Source organism: Bombina bombina, chromosome 5 (assembly GCF_027579735.1).
Source record: "Bombina bombina isolate aBomBom1 chromosome 5, aBomBom1.pri, whole genome shotgun sequence".
In the NCBI taxonomy this organism is placed as follows: Eukaryota; Metazoa; Chordata; class Amphibia; order Anura; family Bombinatoridae; genus Bombina; species Bombina bombina.
The window spans coordinates 799848710-799856802 of record NC_069503.1 but is presented as its reverse complement, the minus strand read 5'-3'; positions in this window follow the sequence as shown (position 1 = coordinate 799856802).

Sequence of the window (8093 nt, the reverse complement as noted above, 5' to 3'; positions counted from 1 at the left end):
TAATTCTACCATCCCATACCTTCAAAAATTGTATATCCTGTATGTATATGTATTTTAAATATGTTTTACAACTAAACAATTAACCTCTTTAATGCTAGAGAGAGTTGATTAATATGTTTCCTGCCAGACTCATTAATTCTTTCTAAGTCAGTGAACAGTTGGACACCCACAGGGTGACACAACAATATACACATGCTAACAAACACACACTGACTATATTTCAATTCGAATCCAATATGATGAGCAATGAGAGATATGCCTGAAGATTCATCATACGTAAATGTAGCCCATTATGGGCCAGATTACAATTGGAGTGCTAAATATCCCTTTTGTTAAAGCGATATTTGCTCTCCACTGAGTAATACCAGTGCACGCTTATGTACGCTGGTATTACAAGTTGACAGCAATGCGAACGCGAGCTCACGTTTGCATTGCTGGGAAGCATTGCCCTCACAAGGGCGCGTTTCCATAGACTCCAACGGGAACAATTTGTAAATATATATGTATATGATTCTATACATAATATTTATTTGTTACTATGTGTATATACACATATTAACATATAAATATGTATGTATATAAGCATAATTATATGCTTATATACATATATATATATATATATATATATATATATTATAATTATAGTTAATTTTATATGCGCTAATTGCTACCTCGAGCTCGTGGTAGCAATAACTAGCCACTTGTAATGGCTGATTATTTATCGTGCGCCCGCAAATGGAAACATTTGCCCATTTGCGGGCACACAATAAATTAGTGATCCACTTGTAATCTAGCCCTATATATTTAATACCACCCAGCATTTTCTGGATTATATCTGCACTGTTGGATGTGGGACATTTCTGGGCAGAATATCAGGGAGATTTGTGGACAGAATATCAGCCACCCAGGACACTCAGGACAGAGCCAGACTAGAGCTGGATTGGATGTAAAATGGAGGGGGCTGGGTATTCTGTGGCTGGAGAAGTCCCTGGTTTAACAAATAGTGGAAGGACAGCAGAGCAGGGCTTTAAGACCAATGATATCCCACAAAATGAAGGATGATTGAGCTGATATTTAAGTAAAGTAAAACAATATTAATGGAGAAATAAGTTAAAAAGCTATTTCCTAAAAAAAGAGGTAAAATCTGTAAAGAGGCACCATGTTTAATAATTGTATGAACATGTGAGAGGTTACTATTCTATTTAATATGGGAGATTCAAACTATTAAAAATTTATCTTTTGGGGCTCAACAGCAGAAAATGCAGATCTTAGGAATAGAATGTAATTTAGGAAATGTGGATCTGCCAGGTTTGGGATAGTGACATAACTGTGCTAATAAAGTACATTTTCTGCATAGATTGTTATTGCTGAAACAGAAATGAATGATGAATAAATTAAGAAAGTTATAGGAAAATATGTCTCCTTGTTGGTTCTGCCATAAGAGGTTCCTAAAAAAGTGATAATGGAGAGTGGTAACATGGTTGCCACAAACCTACAGATCATGGCTGGAGGTAGGTGCCGGTGGGGGTCATACATTTTTAATATTTATTCCTCCTTTTCATGTGTAAATCCAAATTGTTCACTGGTGAATACCATAAAGTCAAGCAAGGGGAGAAATGCAGTAAAAAGTGTTGTTTCCAAATAATATCAGGATAAAGAGCAATTTCAAAACTGAGTAAATCATTAAAGTTTGCATAGACAGAAAACCCAGAGGCAACAATAATTAAAGCAAGGAAATGGCTGAAGGGGATATGAAAGGATGTTCTAGAGGAGCATTAATCTGTAGTTCCTCTGGTAGATAAATGCATCATGGGTAGGAAAGATGGAGACAGCAGGGTGAAGTACTGGGAGCTCACTTCAGCTCCTTGTGTGGCTTTGATCTGTGGTACTTTTGTTCTTAACCCTCCAAGGACTGGGCATTTCCGACTAAGAGGGACAGTTATCAAGCCATCAATTCAGCAGCGTAATTGTGGCGAGCCTGATTTGACCTAGTTATCAAAGCCTACAGACCGGCAAAAGTTGAAATTCGTGACGTAACATACGATCTGCCGGTCTCAATCCCACGCAGATCGATGCTTACGTCATTACAGATGTCCTGAATACAAATTCGGCACTATCTGACAATTTTTGCAAGTTATCAACTTTCTAACAGGTACACTCGCCACTATTCCGGCCGAGGATTCCATAGGAATCAATGGGAGTCTGAAAGCAGCAAAAGCTTATGTTCGATGCTGCTAGATATCCCAGTGATTTCTATGGTAGAAAACAAATTACGTTTACACCTAACATAAGCCCCGAGTCTAAACACCCCTAATCTGCCGCACTGACATCTCCGCCACCTAAATAATGTTATTAACCCCTACCCTGCCGCTCCCGGACCCCACCACAACTAAATAAATGGGATACTAGGGTTATATTAAATTTTCATGATTCAGATACAGCATGTAATTTTAAATAACTTTCCAATTTACTTCCATTAAAAAAAATGTGCACAGTCTTTTATATTTACAATTTTTGAGTCACCAGATCCTACTGAGCATGTGCAAGAATTCACAGACTATACGTATATGCATTTGTGATTGGCTGATTGCTATCACATGGTACAAGGGGAGTGGAAATATACATAACTTTGAAATTTGTTATAAAAAAATCTACTACTAATTTGAAGTTCAGACTAAGTGGTATTGCATTGTCTTGTTATCTTGCATTTGTTGATTATGCAAAGCTAATGTGTTGACTGGTCCTTTAACCCCTATCCCGATGCTCCTGGACCCCACCGCAACTAAATAAATGTATTAACCCCTATCCCGCCGCTCCCGAACCCCGCCGCAACTGTAATAAAATTATTAACCCTTAAACCCCTGGCCTCCCACATCAGTACCACTAACTAAACCTATTAACTCCTAAACCGCCAGCCCCCCACATCCCCCTAAACCTAACAACAAGCCAACTTCATATTAAATATTAACTCATCCCTATCTTATAATAAATTAAAACTTACCTTTAGAATTAAAATAAACTATATTAAACTATTAATTAACCTACCCTAACTATTATACTAAAATGACATTAAACTATATTAAACTATTAATTAACCTACCCTAAATATTATACTAAAATGACATTAAACTATATTAAACTATTAATTAACCTACCCTAACTATTATACTAAAACTACATTAAATTAACAATTAAATTAACTATATTTCACATTTAAAAACCTAACCCTACTCAAGTTATTTAAATCTACTATAAAAAATTACTAAATTACAAAAAAATAACCCCCCGCAAAAGGCCCTTTTAAGGGCCATTGGTAGTTTAGTGTAGGCTAGGGTTTTTTTTTGGGGGGGGGGGGTCTTTTTTATTTTGATAGGGTTCTTAGATTAGGTGTAATTCTTTTTTATTTTTGATACTGTGGTTTTTTATTTTTTGTAACTTAGTGTTTTTTATTGTTTGTAACTTAGTTGTTATATTTTTGTAATTTAGTAATTTTTTTTATAGTAGATTTAAAAAACTTGAGTAGGGTTAGGTTTTTAAATATGTAATATAATTTAATTGTTAGTTTAATGTAGTTTTAGTATAATAGTTAGGGTAGGTTAATTAATAGTTTAATGTAGTTTAATGTAATTGTAGGATAATAGTTAGGGTAGGTTAATTAATAGTTTTGTAATTTTAGTATAATAATTAGGGTAAGTTAATTAATAGTTTAATATAGTTTATTTTAATTCTAAATTTATTATAAGATAGGGATGAGGTAATTATAATGTAAAGTTAGGGGCTTGTTAGGTTTAGGGGTTAATATTTTAATTTAGTTTATGGCGATGAGGAGGGCTGACGGTTTAGGGGTTAATAGGTTCAGTAAGTGGTAGTGATGTGGGAGGCCAGGGGTTTAGGGGTTAATACATTTATTTAGTGGTGGTGGGATCCGGGAGCAGCGGGATAGGGATTAATACATTTATTTAGGTGGTGGCGGGGTTCGGGAGCGGCGGGATAGGGGTTAATAACTTTATTAAAGTTATGGTGGGGTCCGGGAGCGGCGGGATAGGGGTTAATACATTTATTTAGTTGCGGAGGGGTCTGGGAACGATGGTATAGGGGTTAATAACTTTATTACATTTGTGGCGGGGTCCGGGAGAGGCGGGATAGGGGTTAATAACTTTATTAAAGTTGTGGCGGGTCCGGGATATGGGTTAAACATTTTAGTATTGTGGCGGTGTTTAGTGACAGGGTATAAATAAAGTTAGGAAAAAGCCGAATAGCAGCAAGATCAATGACTGTTAGTTAACAACAGTCCACTGCTCATCGCCCCGTACTTGGTGCACGTTTTTTTGCCGGCTTTTTTTTATAAATATGGAGATCGTATACAGGTCCGCGGCCACGATGTTAGGCGAGCTTATTGGTGCCAGTGAATGCAGCACAGTTGACAGCTTGATAATTCAGCCTCTAAAACTTCCCCAAAAAGACGAGAACATTTTTAGCAGTTTTGCCATCACTGCATTTAAACAGATAGAGTCTTGTTTTTTTTTTTATCTCTCAAAACTAAATTATTTTTTTAGTAGACAACCCAAAGTATTGATTTAGGCCCATTTTGGTTTATTTCATTCCACCATTTCAACGCCAAATGCAATCAAATAAAACAAATTGTTAACTTTTTCCCAAACTTTAGGTTTCTCATTATTTACATACCTCTTGTGCAATCATGGCACAAATGGTTGTAAAAGCTTCTCTGGGATCCCCTTTGTTCAGAAATAGCAGACATATATGGCTTTGCCATTGCTTTTTGGTAATTAGTCTGCCAGTATGCAGCTTTAGACTTTTTTATTTTATTTTATTTTTTTATTATTATTATTTTCTTCAGTGTATCATTACCCCCTTACCTTTCCACCTCCCTGATCCCTCCCAAAAAGCTCTCTAACCCTCCCCCCTCTAACTAGTTTCCACCATCTTAGGTACTGGCAGTTGTCTATGATTTTTCTTTCTAATTGAATAATAATAATAATAATAATAATAATAATAAAAACACACATTTTTTCTGTAGTGTAGCTGCCCCCCTCATTTACCCCCACCTCCTGTCCACGATCTTTTCCCCCATACTCTATTTCCCCCTCTTTACTCTAGGACCCCCCCCCCCCTACCCTCTGTTCCCCCCCCCCCCCCCCCCGCTCTGTGTTTTTTGTGCAATAGTTTTTCAATAATTTGTATTAGATGGTGTTATTATGAGTGTAACTGTACGTTCTAATGCATTTTTTATGTGTTTTGTGAAACAGTTAACCAGAGCTCTGAGGTTGCACTAACCTGATATGCATTTACTTCAATTGTGTTCAAGTGATCGCATTTACTTTCAACTTGTAATACGAGTGGAATAAACAATGCGCACAAACACCTGCAATAAACCCATGTTCCCTTGTGTGTAACTGTTAGTGCTCCACTTGTAATCTAGCCTTATATGTCCCATCAGTAATCCATGATTAATGCGCCTGGCAGACTCATATTCCTTACAAACCTCACCTGTTGTGCATTTCTCTTAGCTCCTCTAGTGACTTCCCTTGACCTCAAGAATGAAATTCTAAATTTTCTGCCTGGCCTGCAAAGCCCTAAATAACTGTATATTTCCTTCATTCTCTCTCATTACTTCCTAGCATTGCTATCTAGATTTGTATAGAATTTCATCAATTCTATAGAAATTAATGCCTCAAGTTTTCAAGCATTCCAGTTCAAAGATACAATCTACAGTAACCTCTTTATTCTGATTTCAGAGACTTCTCACCCTATCTCTTAGCTATTCTCCTTGTACATTCTATATCATACATTTATCATAAGCAGGGCCACTACCGCATGTTTAGTATAAATAAAGCCCTTGCTATTATGCAGCAATAAAATTTGAATGTTGATAAAAGATAAGGTTGTAACTTTTTGCCTTGGAAGAATGGCGGTTTAATCAAGTTAATTTAAATGCATACTTTTTTTATAAGCCACACATGAATAGTATTAATAAAATTATGTCAAGGGGTATTGCTGCAAAGGAACGTAAAAATCACATATTTTTAATGTGATTACGTTGCTGGTGACTTCACATCAACATCATGTTTTGACATCTAATATCGAACATTATAATGTGCAAATTCCTTATGAATAAAGATCTGCAGAGGGCGCTATACTTGAAAGAAGGTGGGGTCTGGATGCAAAATATATTAAGTACTGCTGCAGCTAAACCTAATAATATAAATGCCAATGGTGAAAGATAAAAAAGAGAAATATATAAGCATATGTAGATATACATGGTATGTGCACATGTGTTTTAAACAAACCTTATGTACAACAAATCTGTTTGAAAATGCCCATATGTAGATGCACATATGTGACCCTATTCCTTCACATCAAATACCTTCTCTGTCTCCCACCCTCACTCCGACTCTTACTCATATATTTAACCTATCCCTTTCTACCAGCTCATTTCCTACCTCCTTCAAACATGCAAAGGTCACCCCCATCCTCAAAAAAACCTCCCTTGACCCTAACTCTCCTGCAAACTACCGCTCCCATATCACTGCTCCCGCTAGCTTAAAAAATCCTGGAAAAACTAGCTTTTGATCGCCTAACCCACTTCCTGTCCTCCAACTCATTGCTCGACTCCCTGCAATCTGGCTTCCGTCCCCAACTCTCAGCTGAGACTGCCCTCACCATGGTTACTAACGATCTCCTTTCTGCTAAAAACAAAGGCTACTACTTTATACTCATCTTACTTGACCTCTCTGCTGCCATTTACACTGTTGACCATCCCCTTCTCCTACCGACTCTCAGCTCTCTTGGGCTCTGTGACACTGCCCTCTCCGTGATTCACTCTTATCTCTCTAACAGATCCTTCTCCATCTCTTTTGCTGGTGACTCCTCCTCTCCATTGCCTCTGTCTGTTAAAGTAAATCAAGGCTCTGTCCTAGGTCCTCTACTCTTCTCTATTTACACTTCTTCACTGGGTAAATTCATCAACAGCTATGGCTTCAACTATCACCTCTATGCTGATAATACCTAGATCTACCTCTCCACCCCTGCACTCTCTCCTTCTGACAATTCTCACATCAGCGACTGCTTATCTGGCATTTCCTCCTGTATGGCCTCTCACCACCTAAAAATAAATATGTCCAAGACCGAACTACTTCTAATACCCCCCTCTAACTCTACTCCAGTTTTTAATTTTTCCATCACTGTTGGCGGCACCACTATCTCGCCATCACCCCAAGTGCGCTGCCTCAGAGTCACGCTTGACTCAAATCTGTCCTTCATTCCCCACATCCAATTGCTCTCTTCATCCTGCCGCAACCACCTATGGAATATCTCCATAATTCGTCCGTTTCTGAATGCTGAAAAACGGCTAATTCACTCCCTGGTAGTTTCCCGACTTGACTACTGTAATTAGGGATGGGCGAATGTTTCGCAACATTCGAAAAACGGCACTAATTTTAACACATTCGTTCGTTCGAATTGAATTTCGAATGTTTACATAACATTCTAACATTCGATTTTCGAATGTTCGGTTTCTAATTTTACGATTACATTCGAAAATATTCGAATTAGAAAAATTCGAATTTAGATTGTAATAGTATTTCTAATGCTTTTTCTTTAAATTTAATATTCGAATTATGCAATATTCGAATTCGAAAAATTCGAATTTAGATTGTAATAGTATTTCTAATGCTTTTTCTTTAAATGTAATATTCGAATTATGCAATATTCGAATTCGAAAAATTCGAATTTAGATTGTAATAGTATTTCTAATGCTTTTTCTTTAAATGTAATATTCGAATTATGCAATACGTGTATTCGAATTCGAAAAATTCGAATTTAGATTGTAATAGTATTTCTAATGCTTTTTCTTTAAATGTAATATTCGAATTATGCAATATTCGAATTCGAAAAATTCGAATTTAGATTGTAATAGTATTTCTAATGCTTTTTCTTTAAATGTAATATTCGAATTATGCAATACGTGTATTCGAATTCGAAAAATTTGAATTTAGATTGTAATAGTATTTCTAATGCTTTTTCTTTAAATGTAATATTCGAATTATGCAATATTCGAATTCTAAAAATTTGAA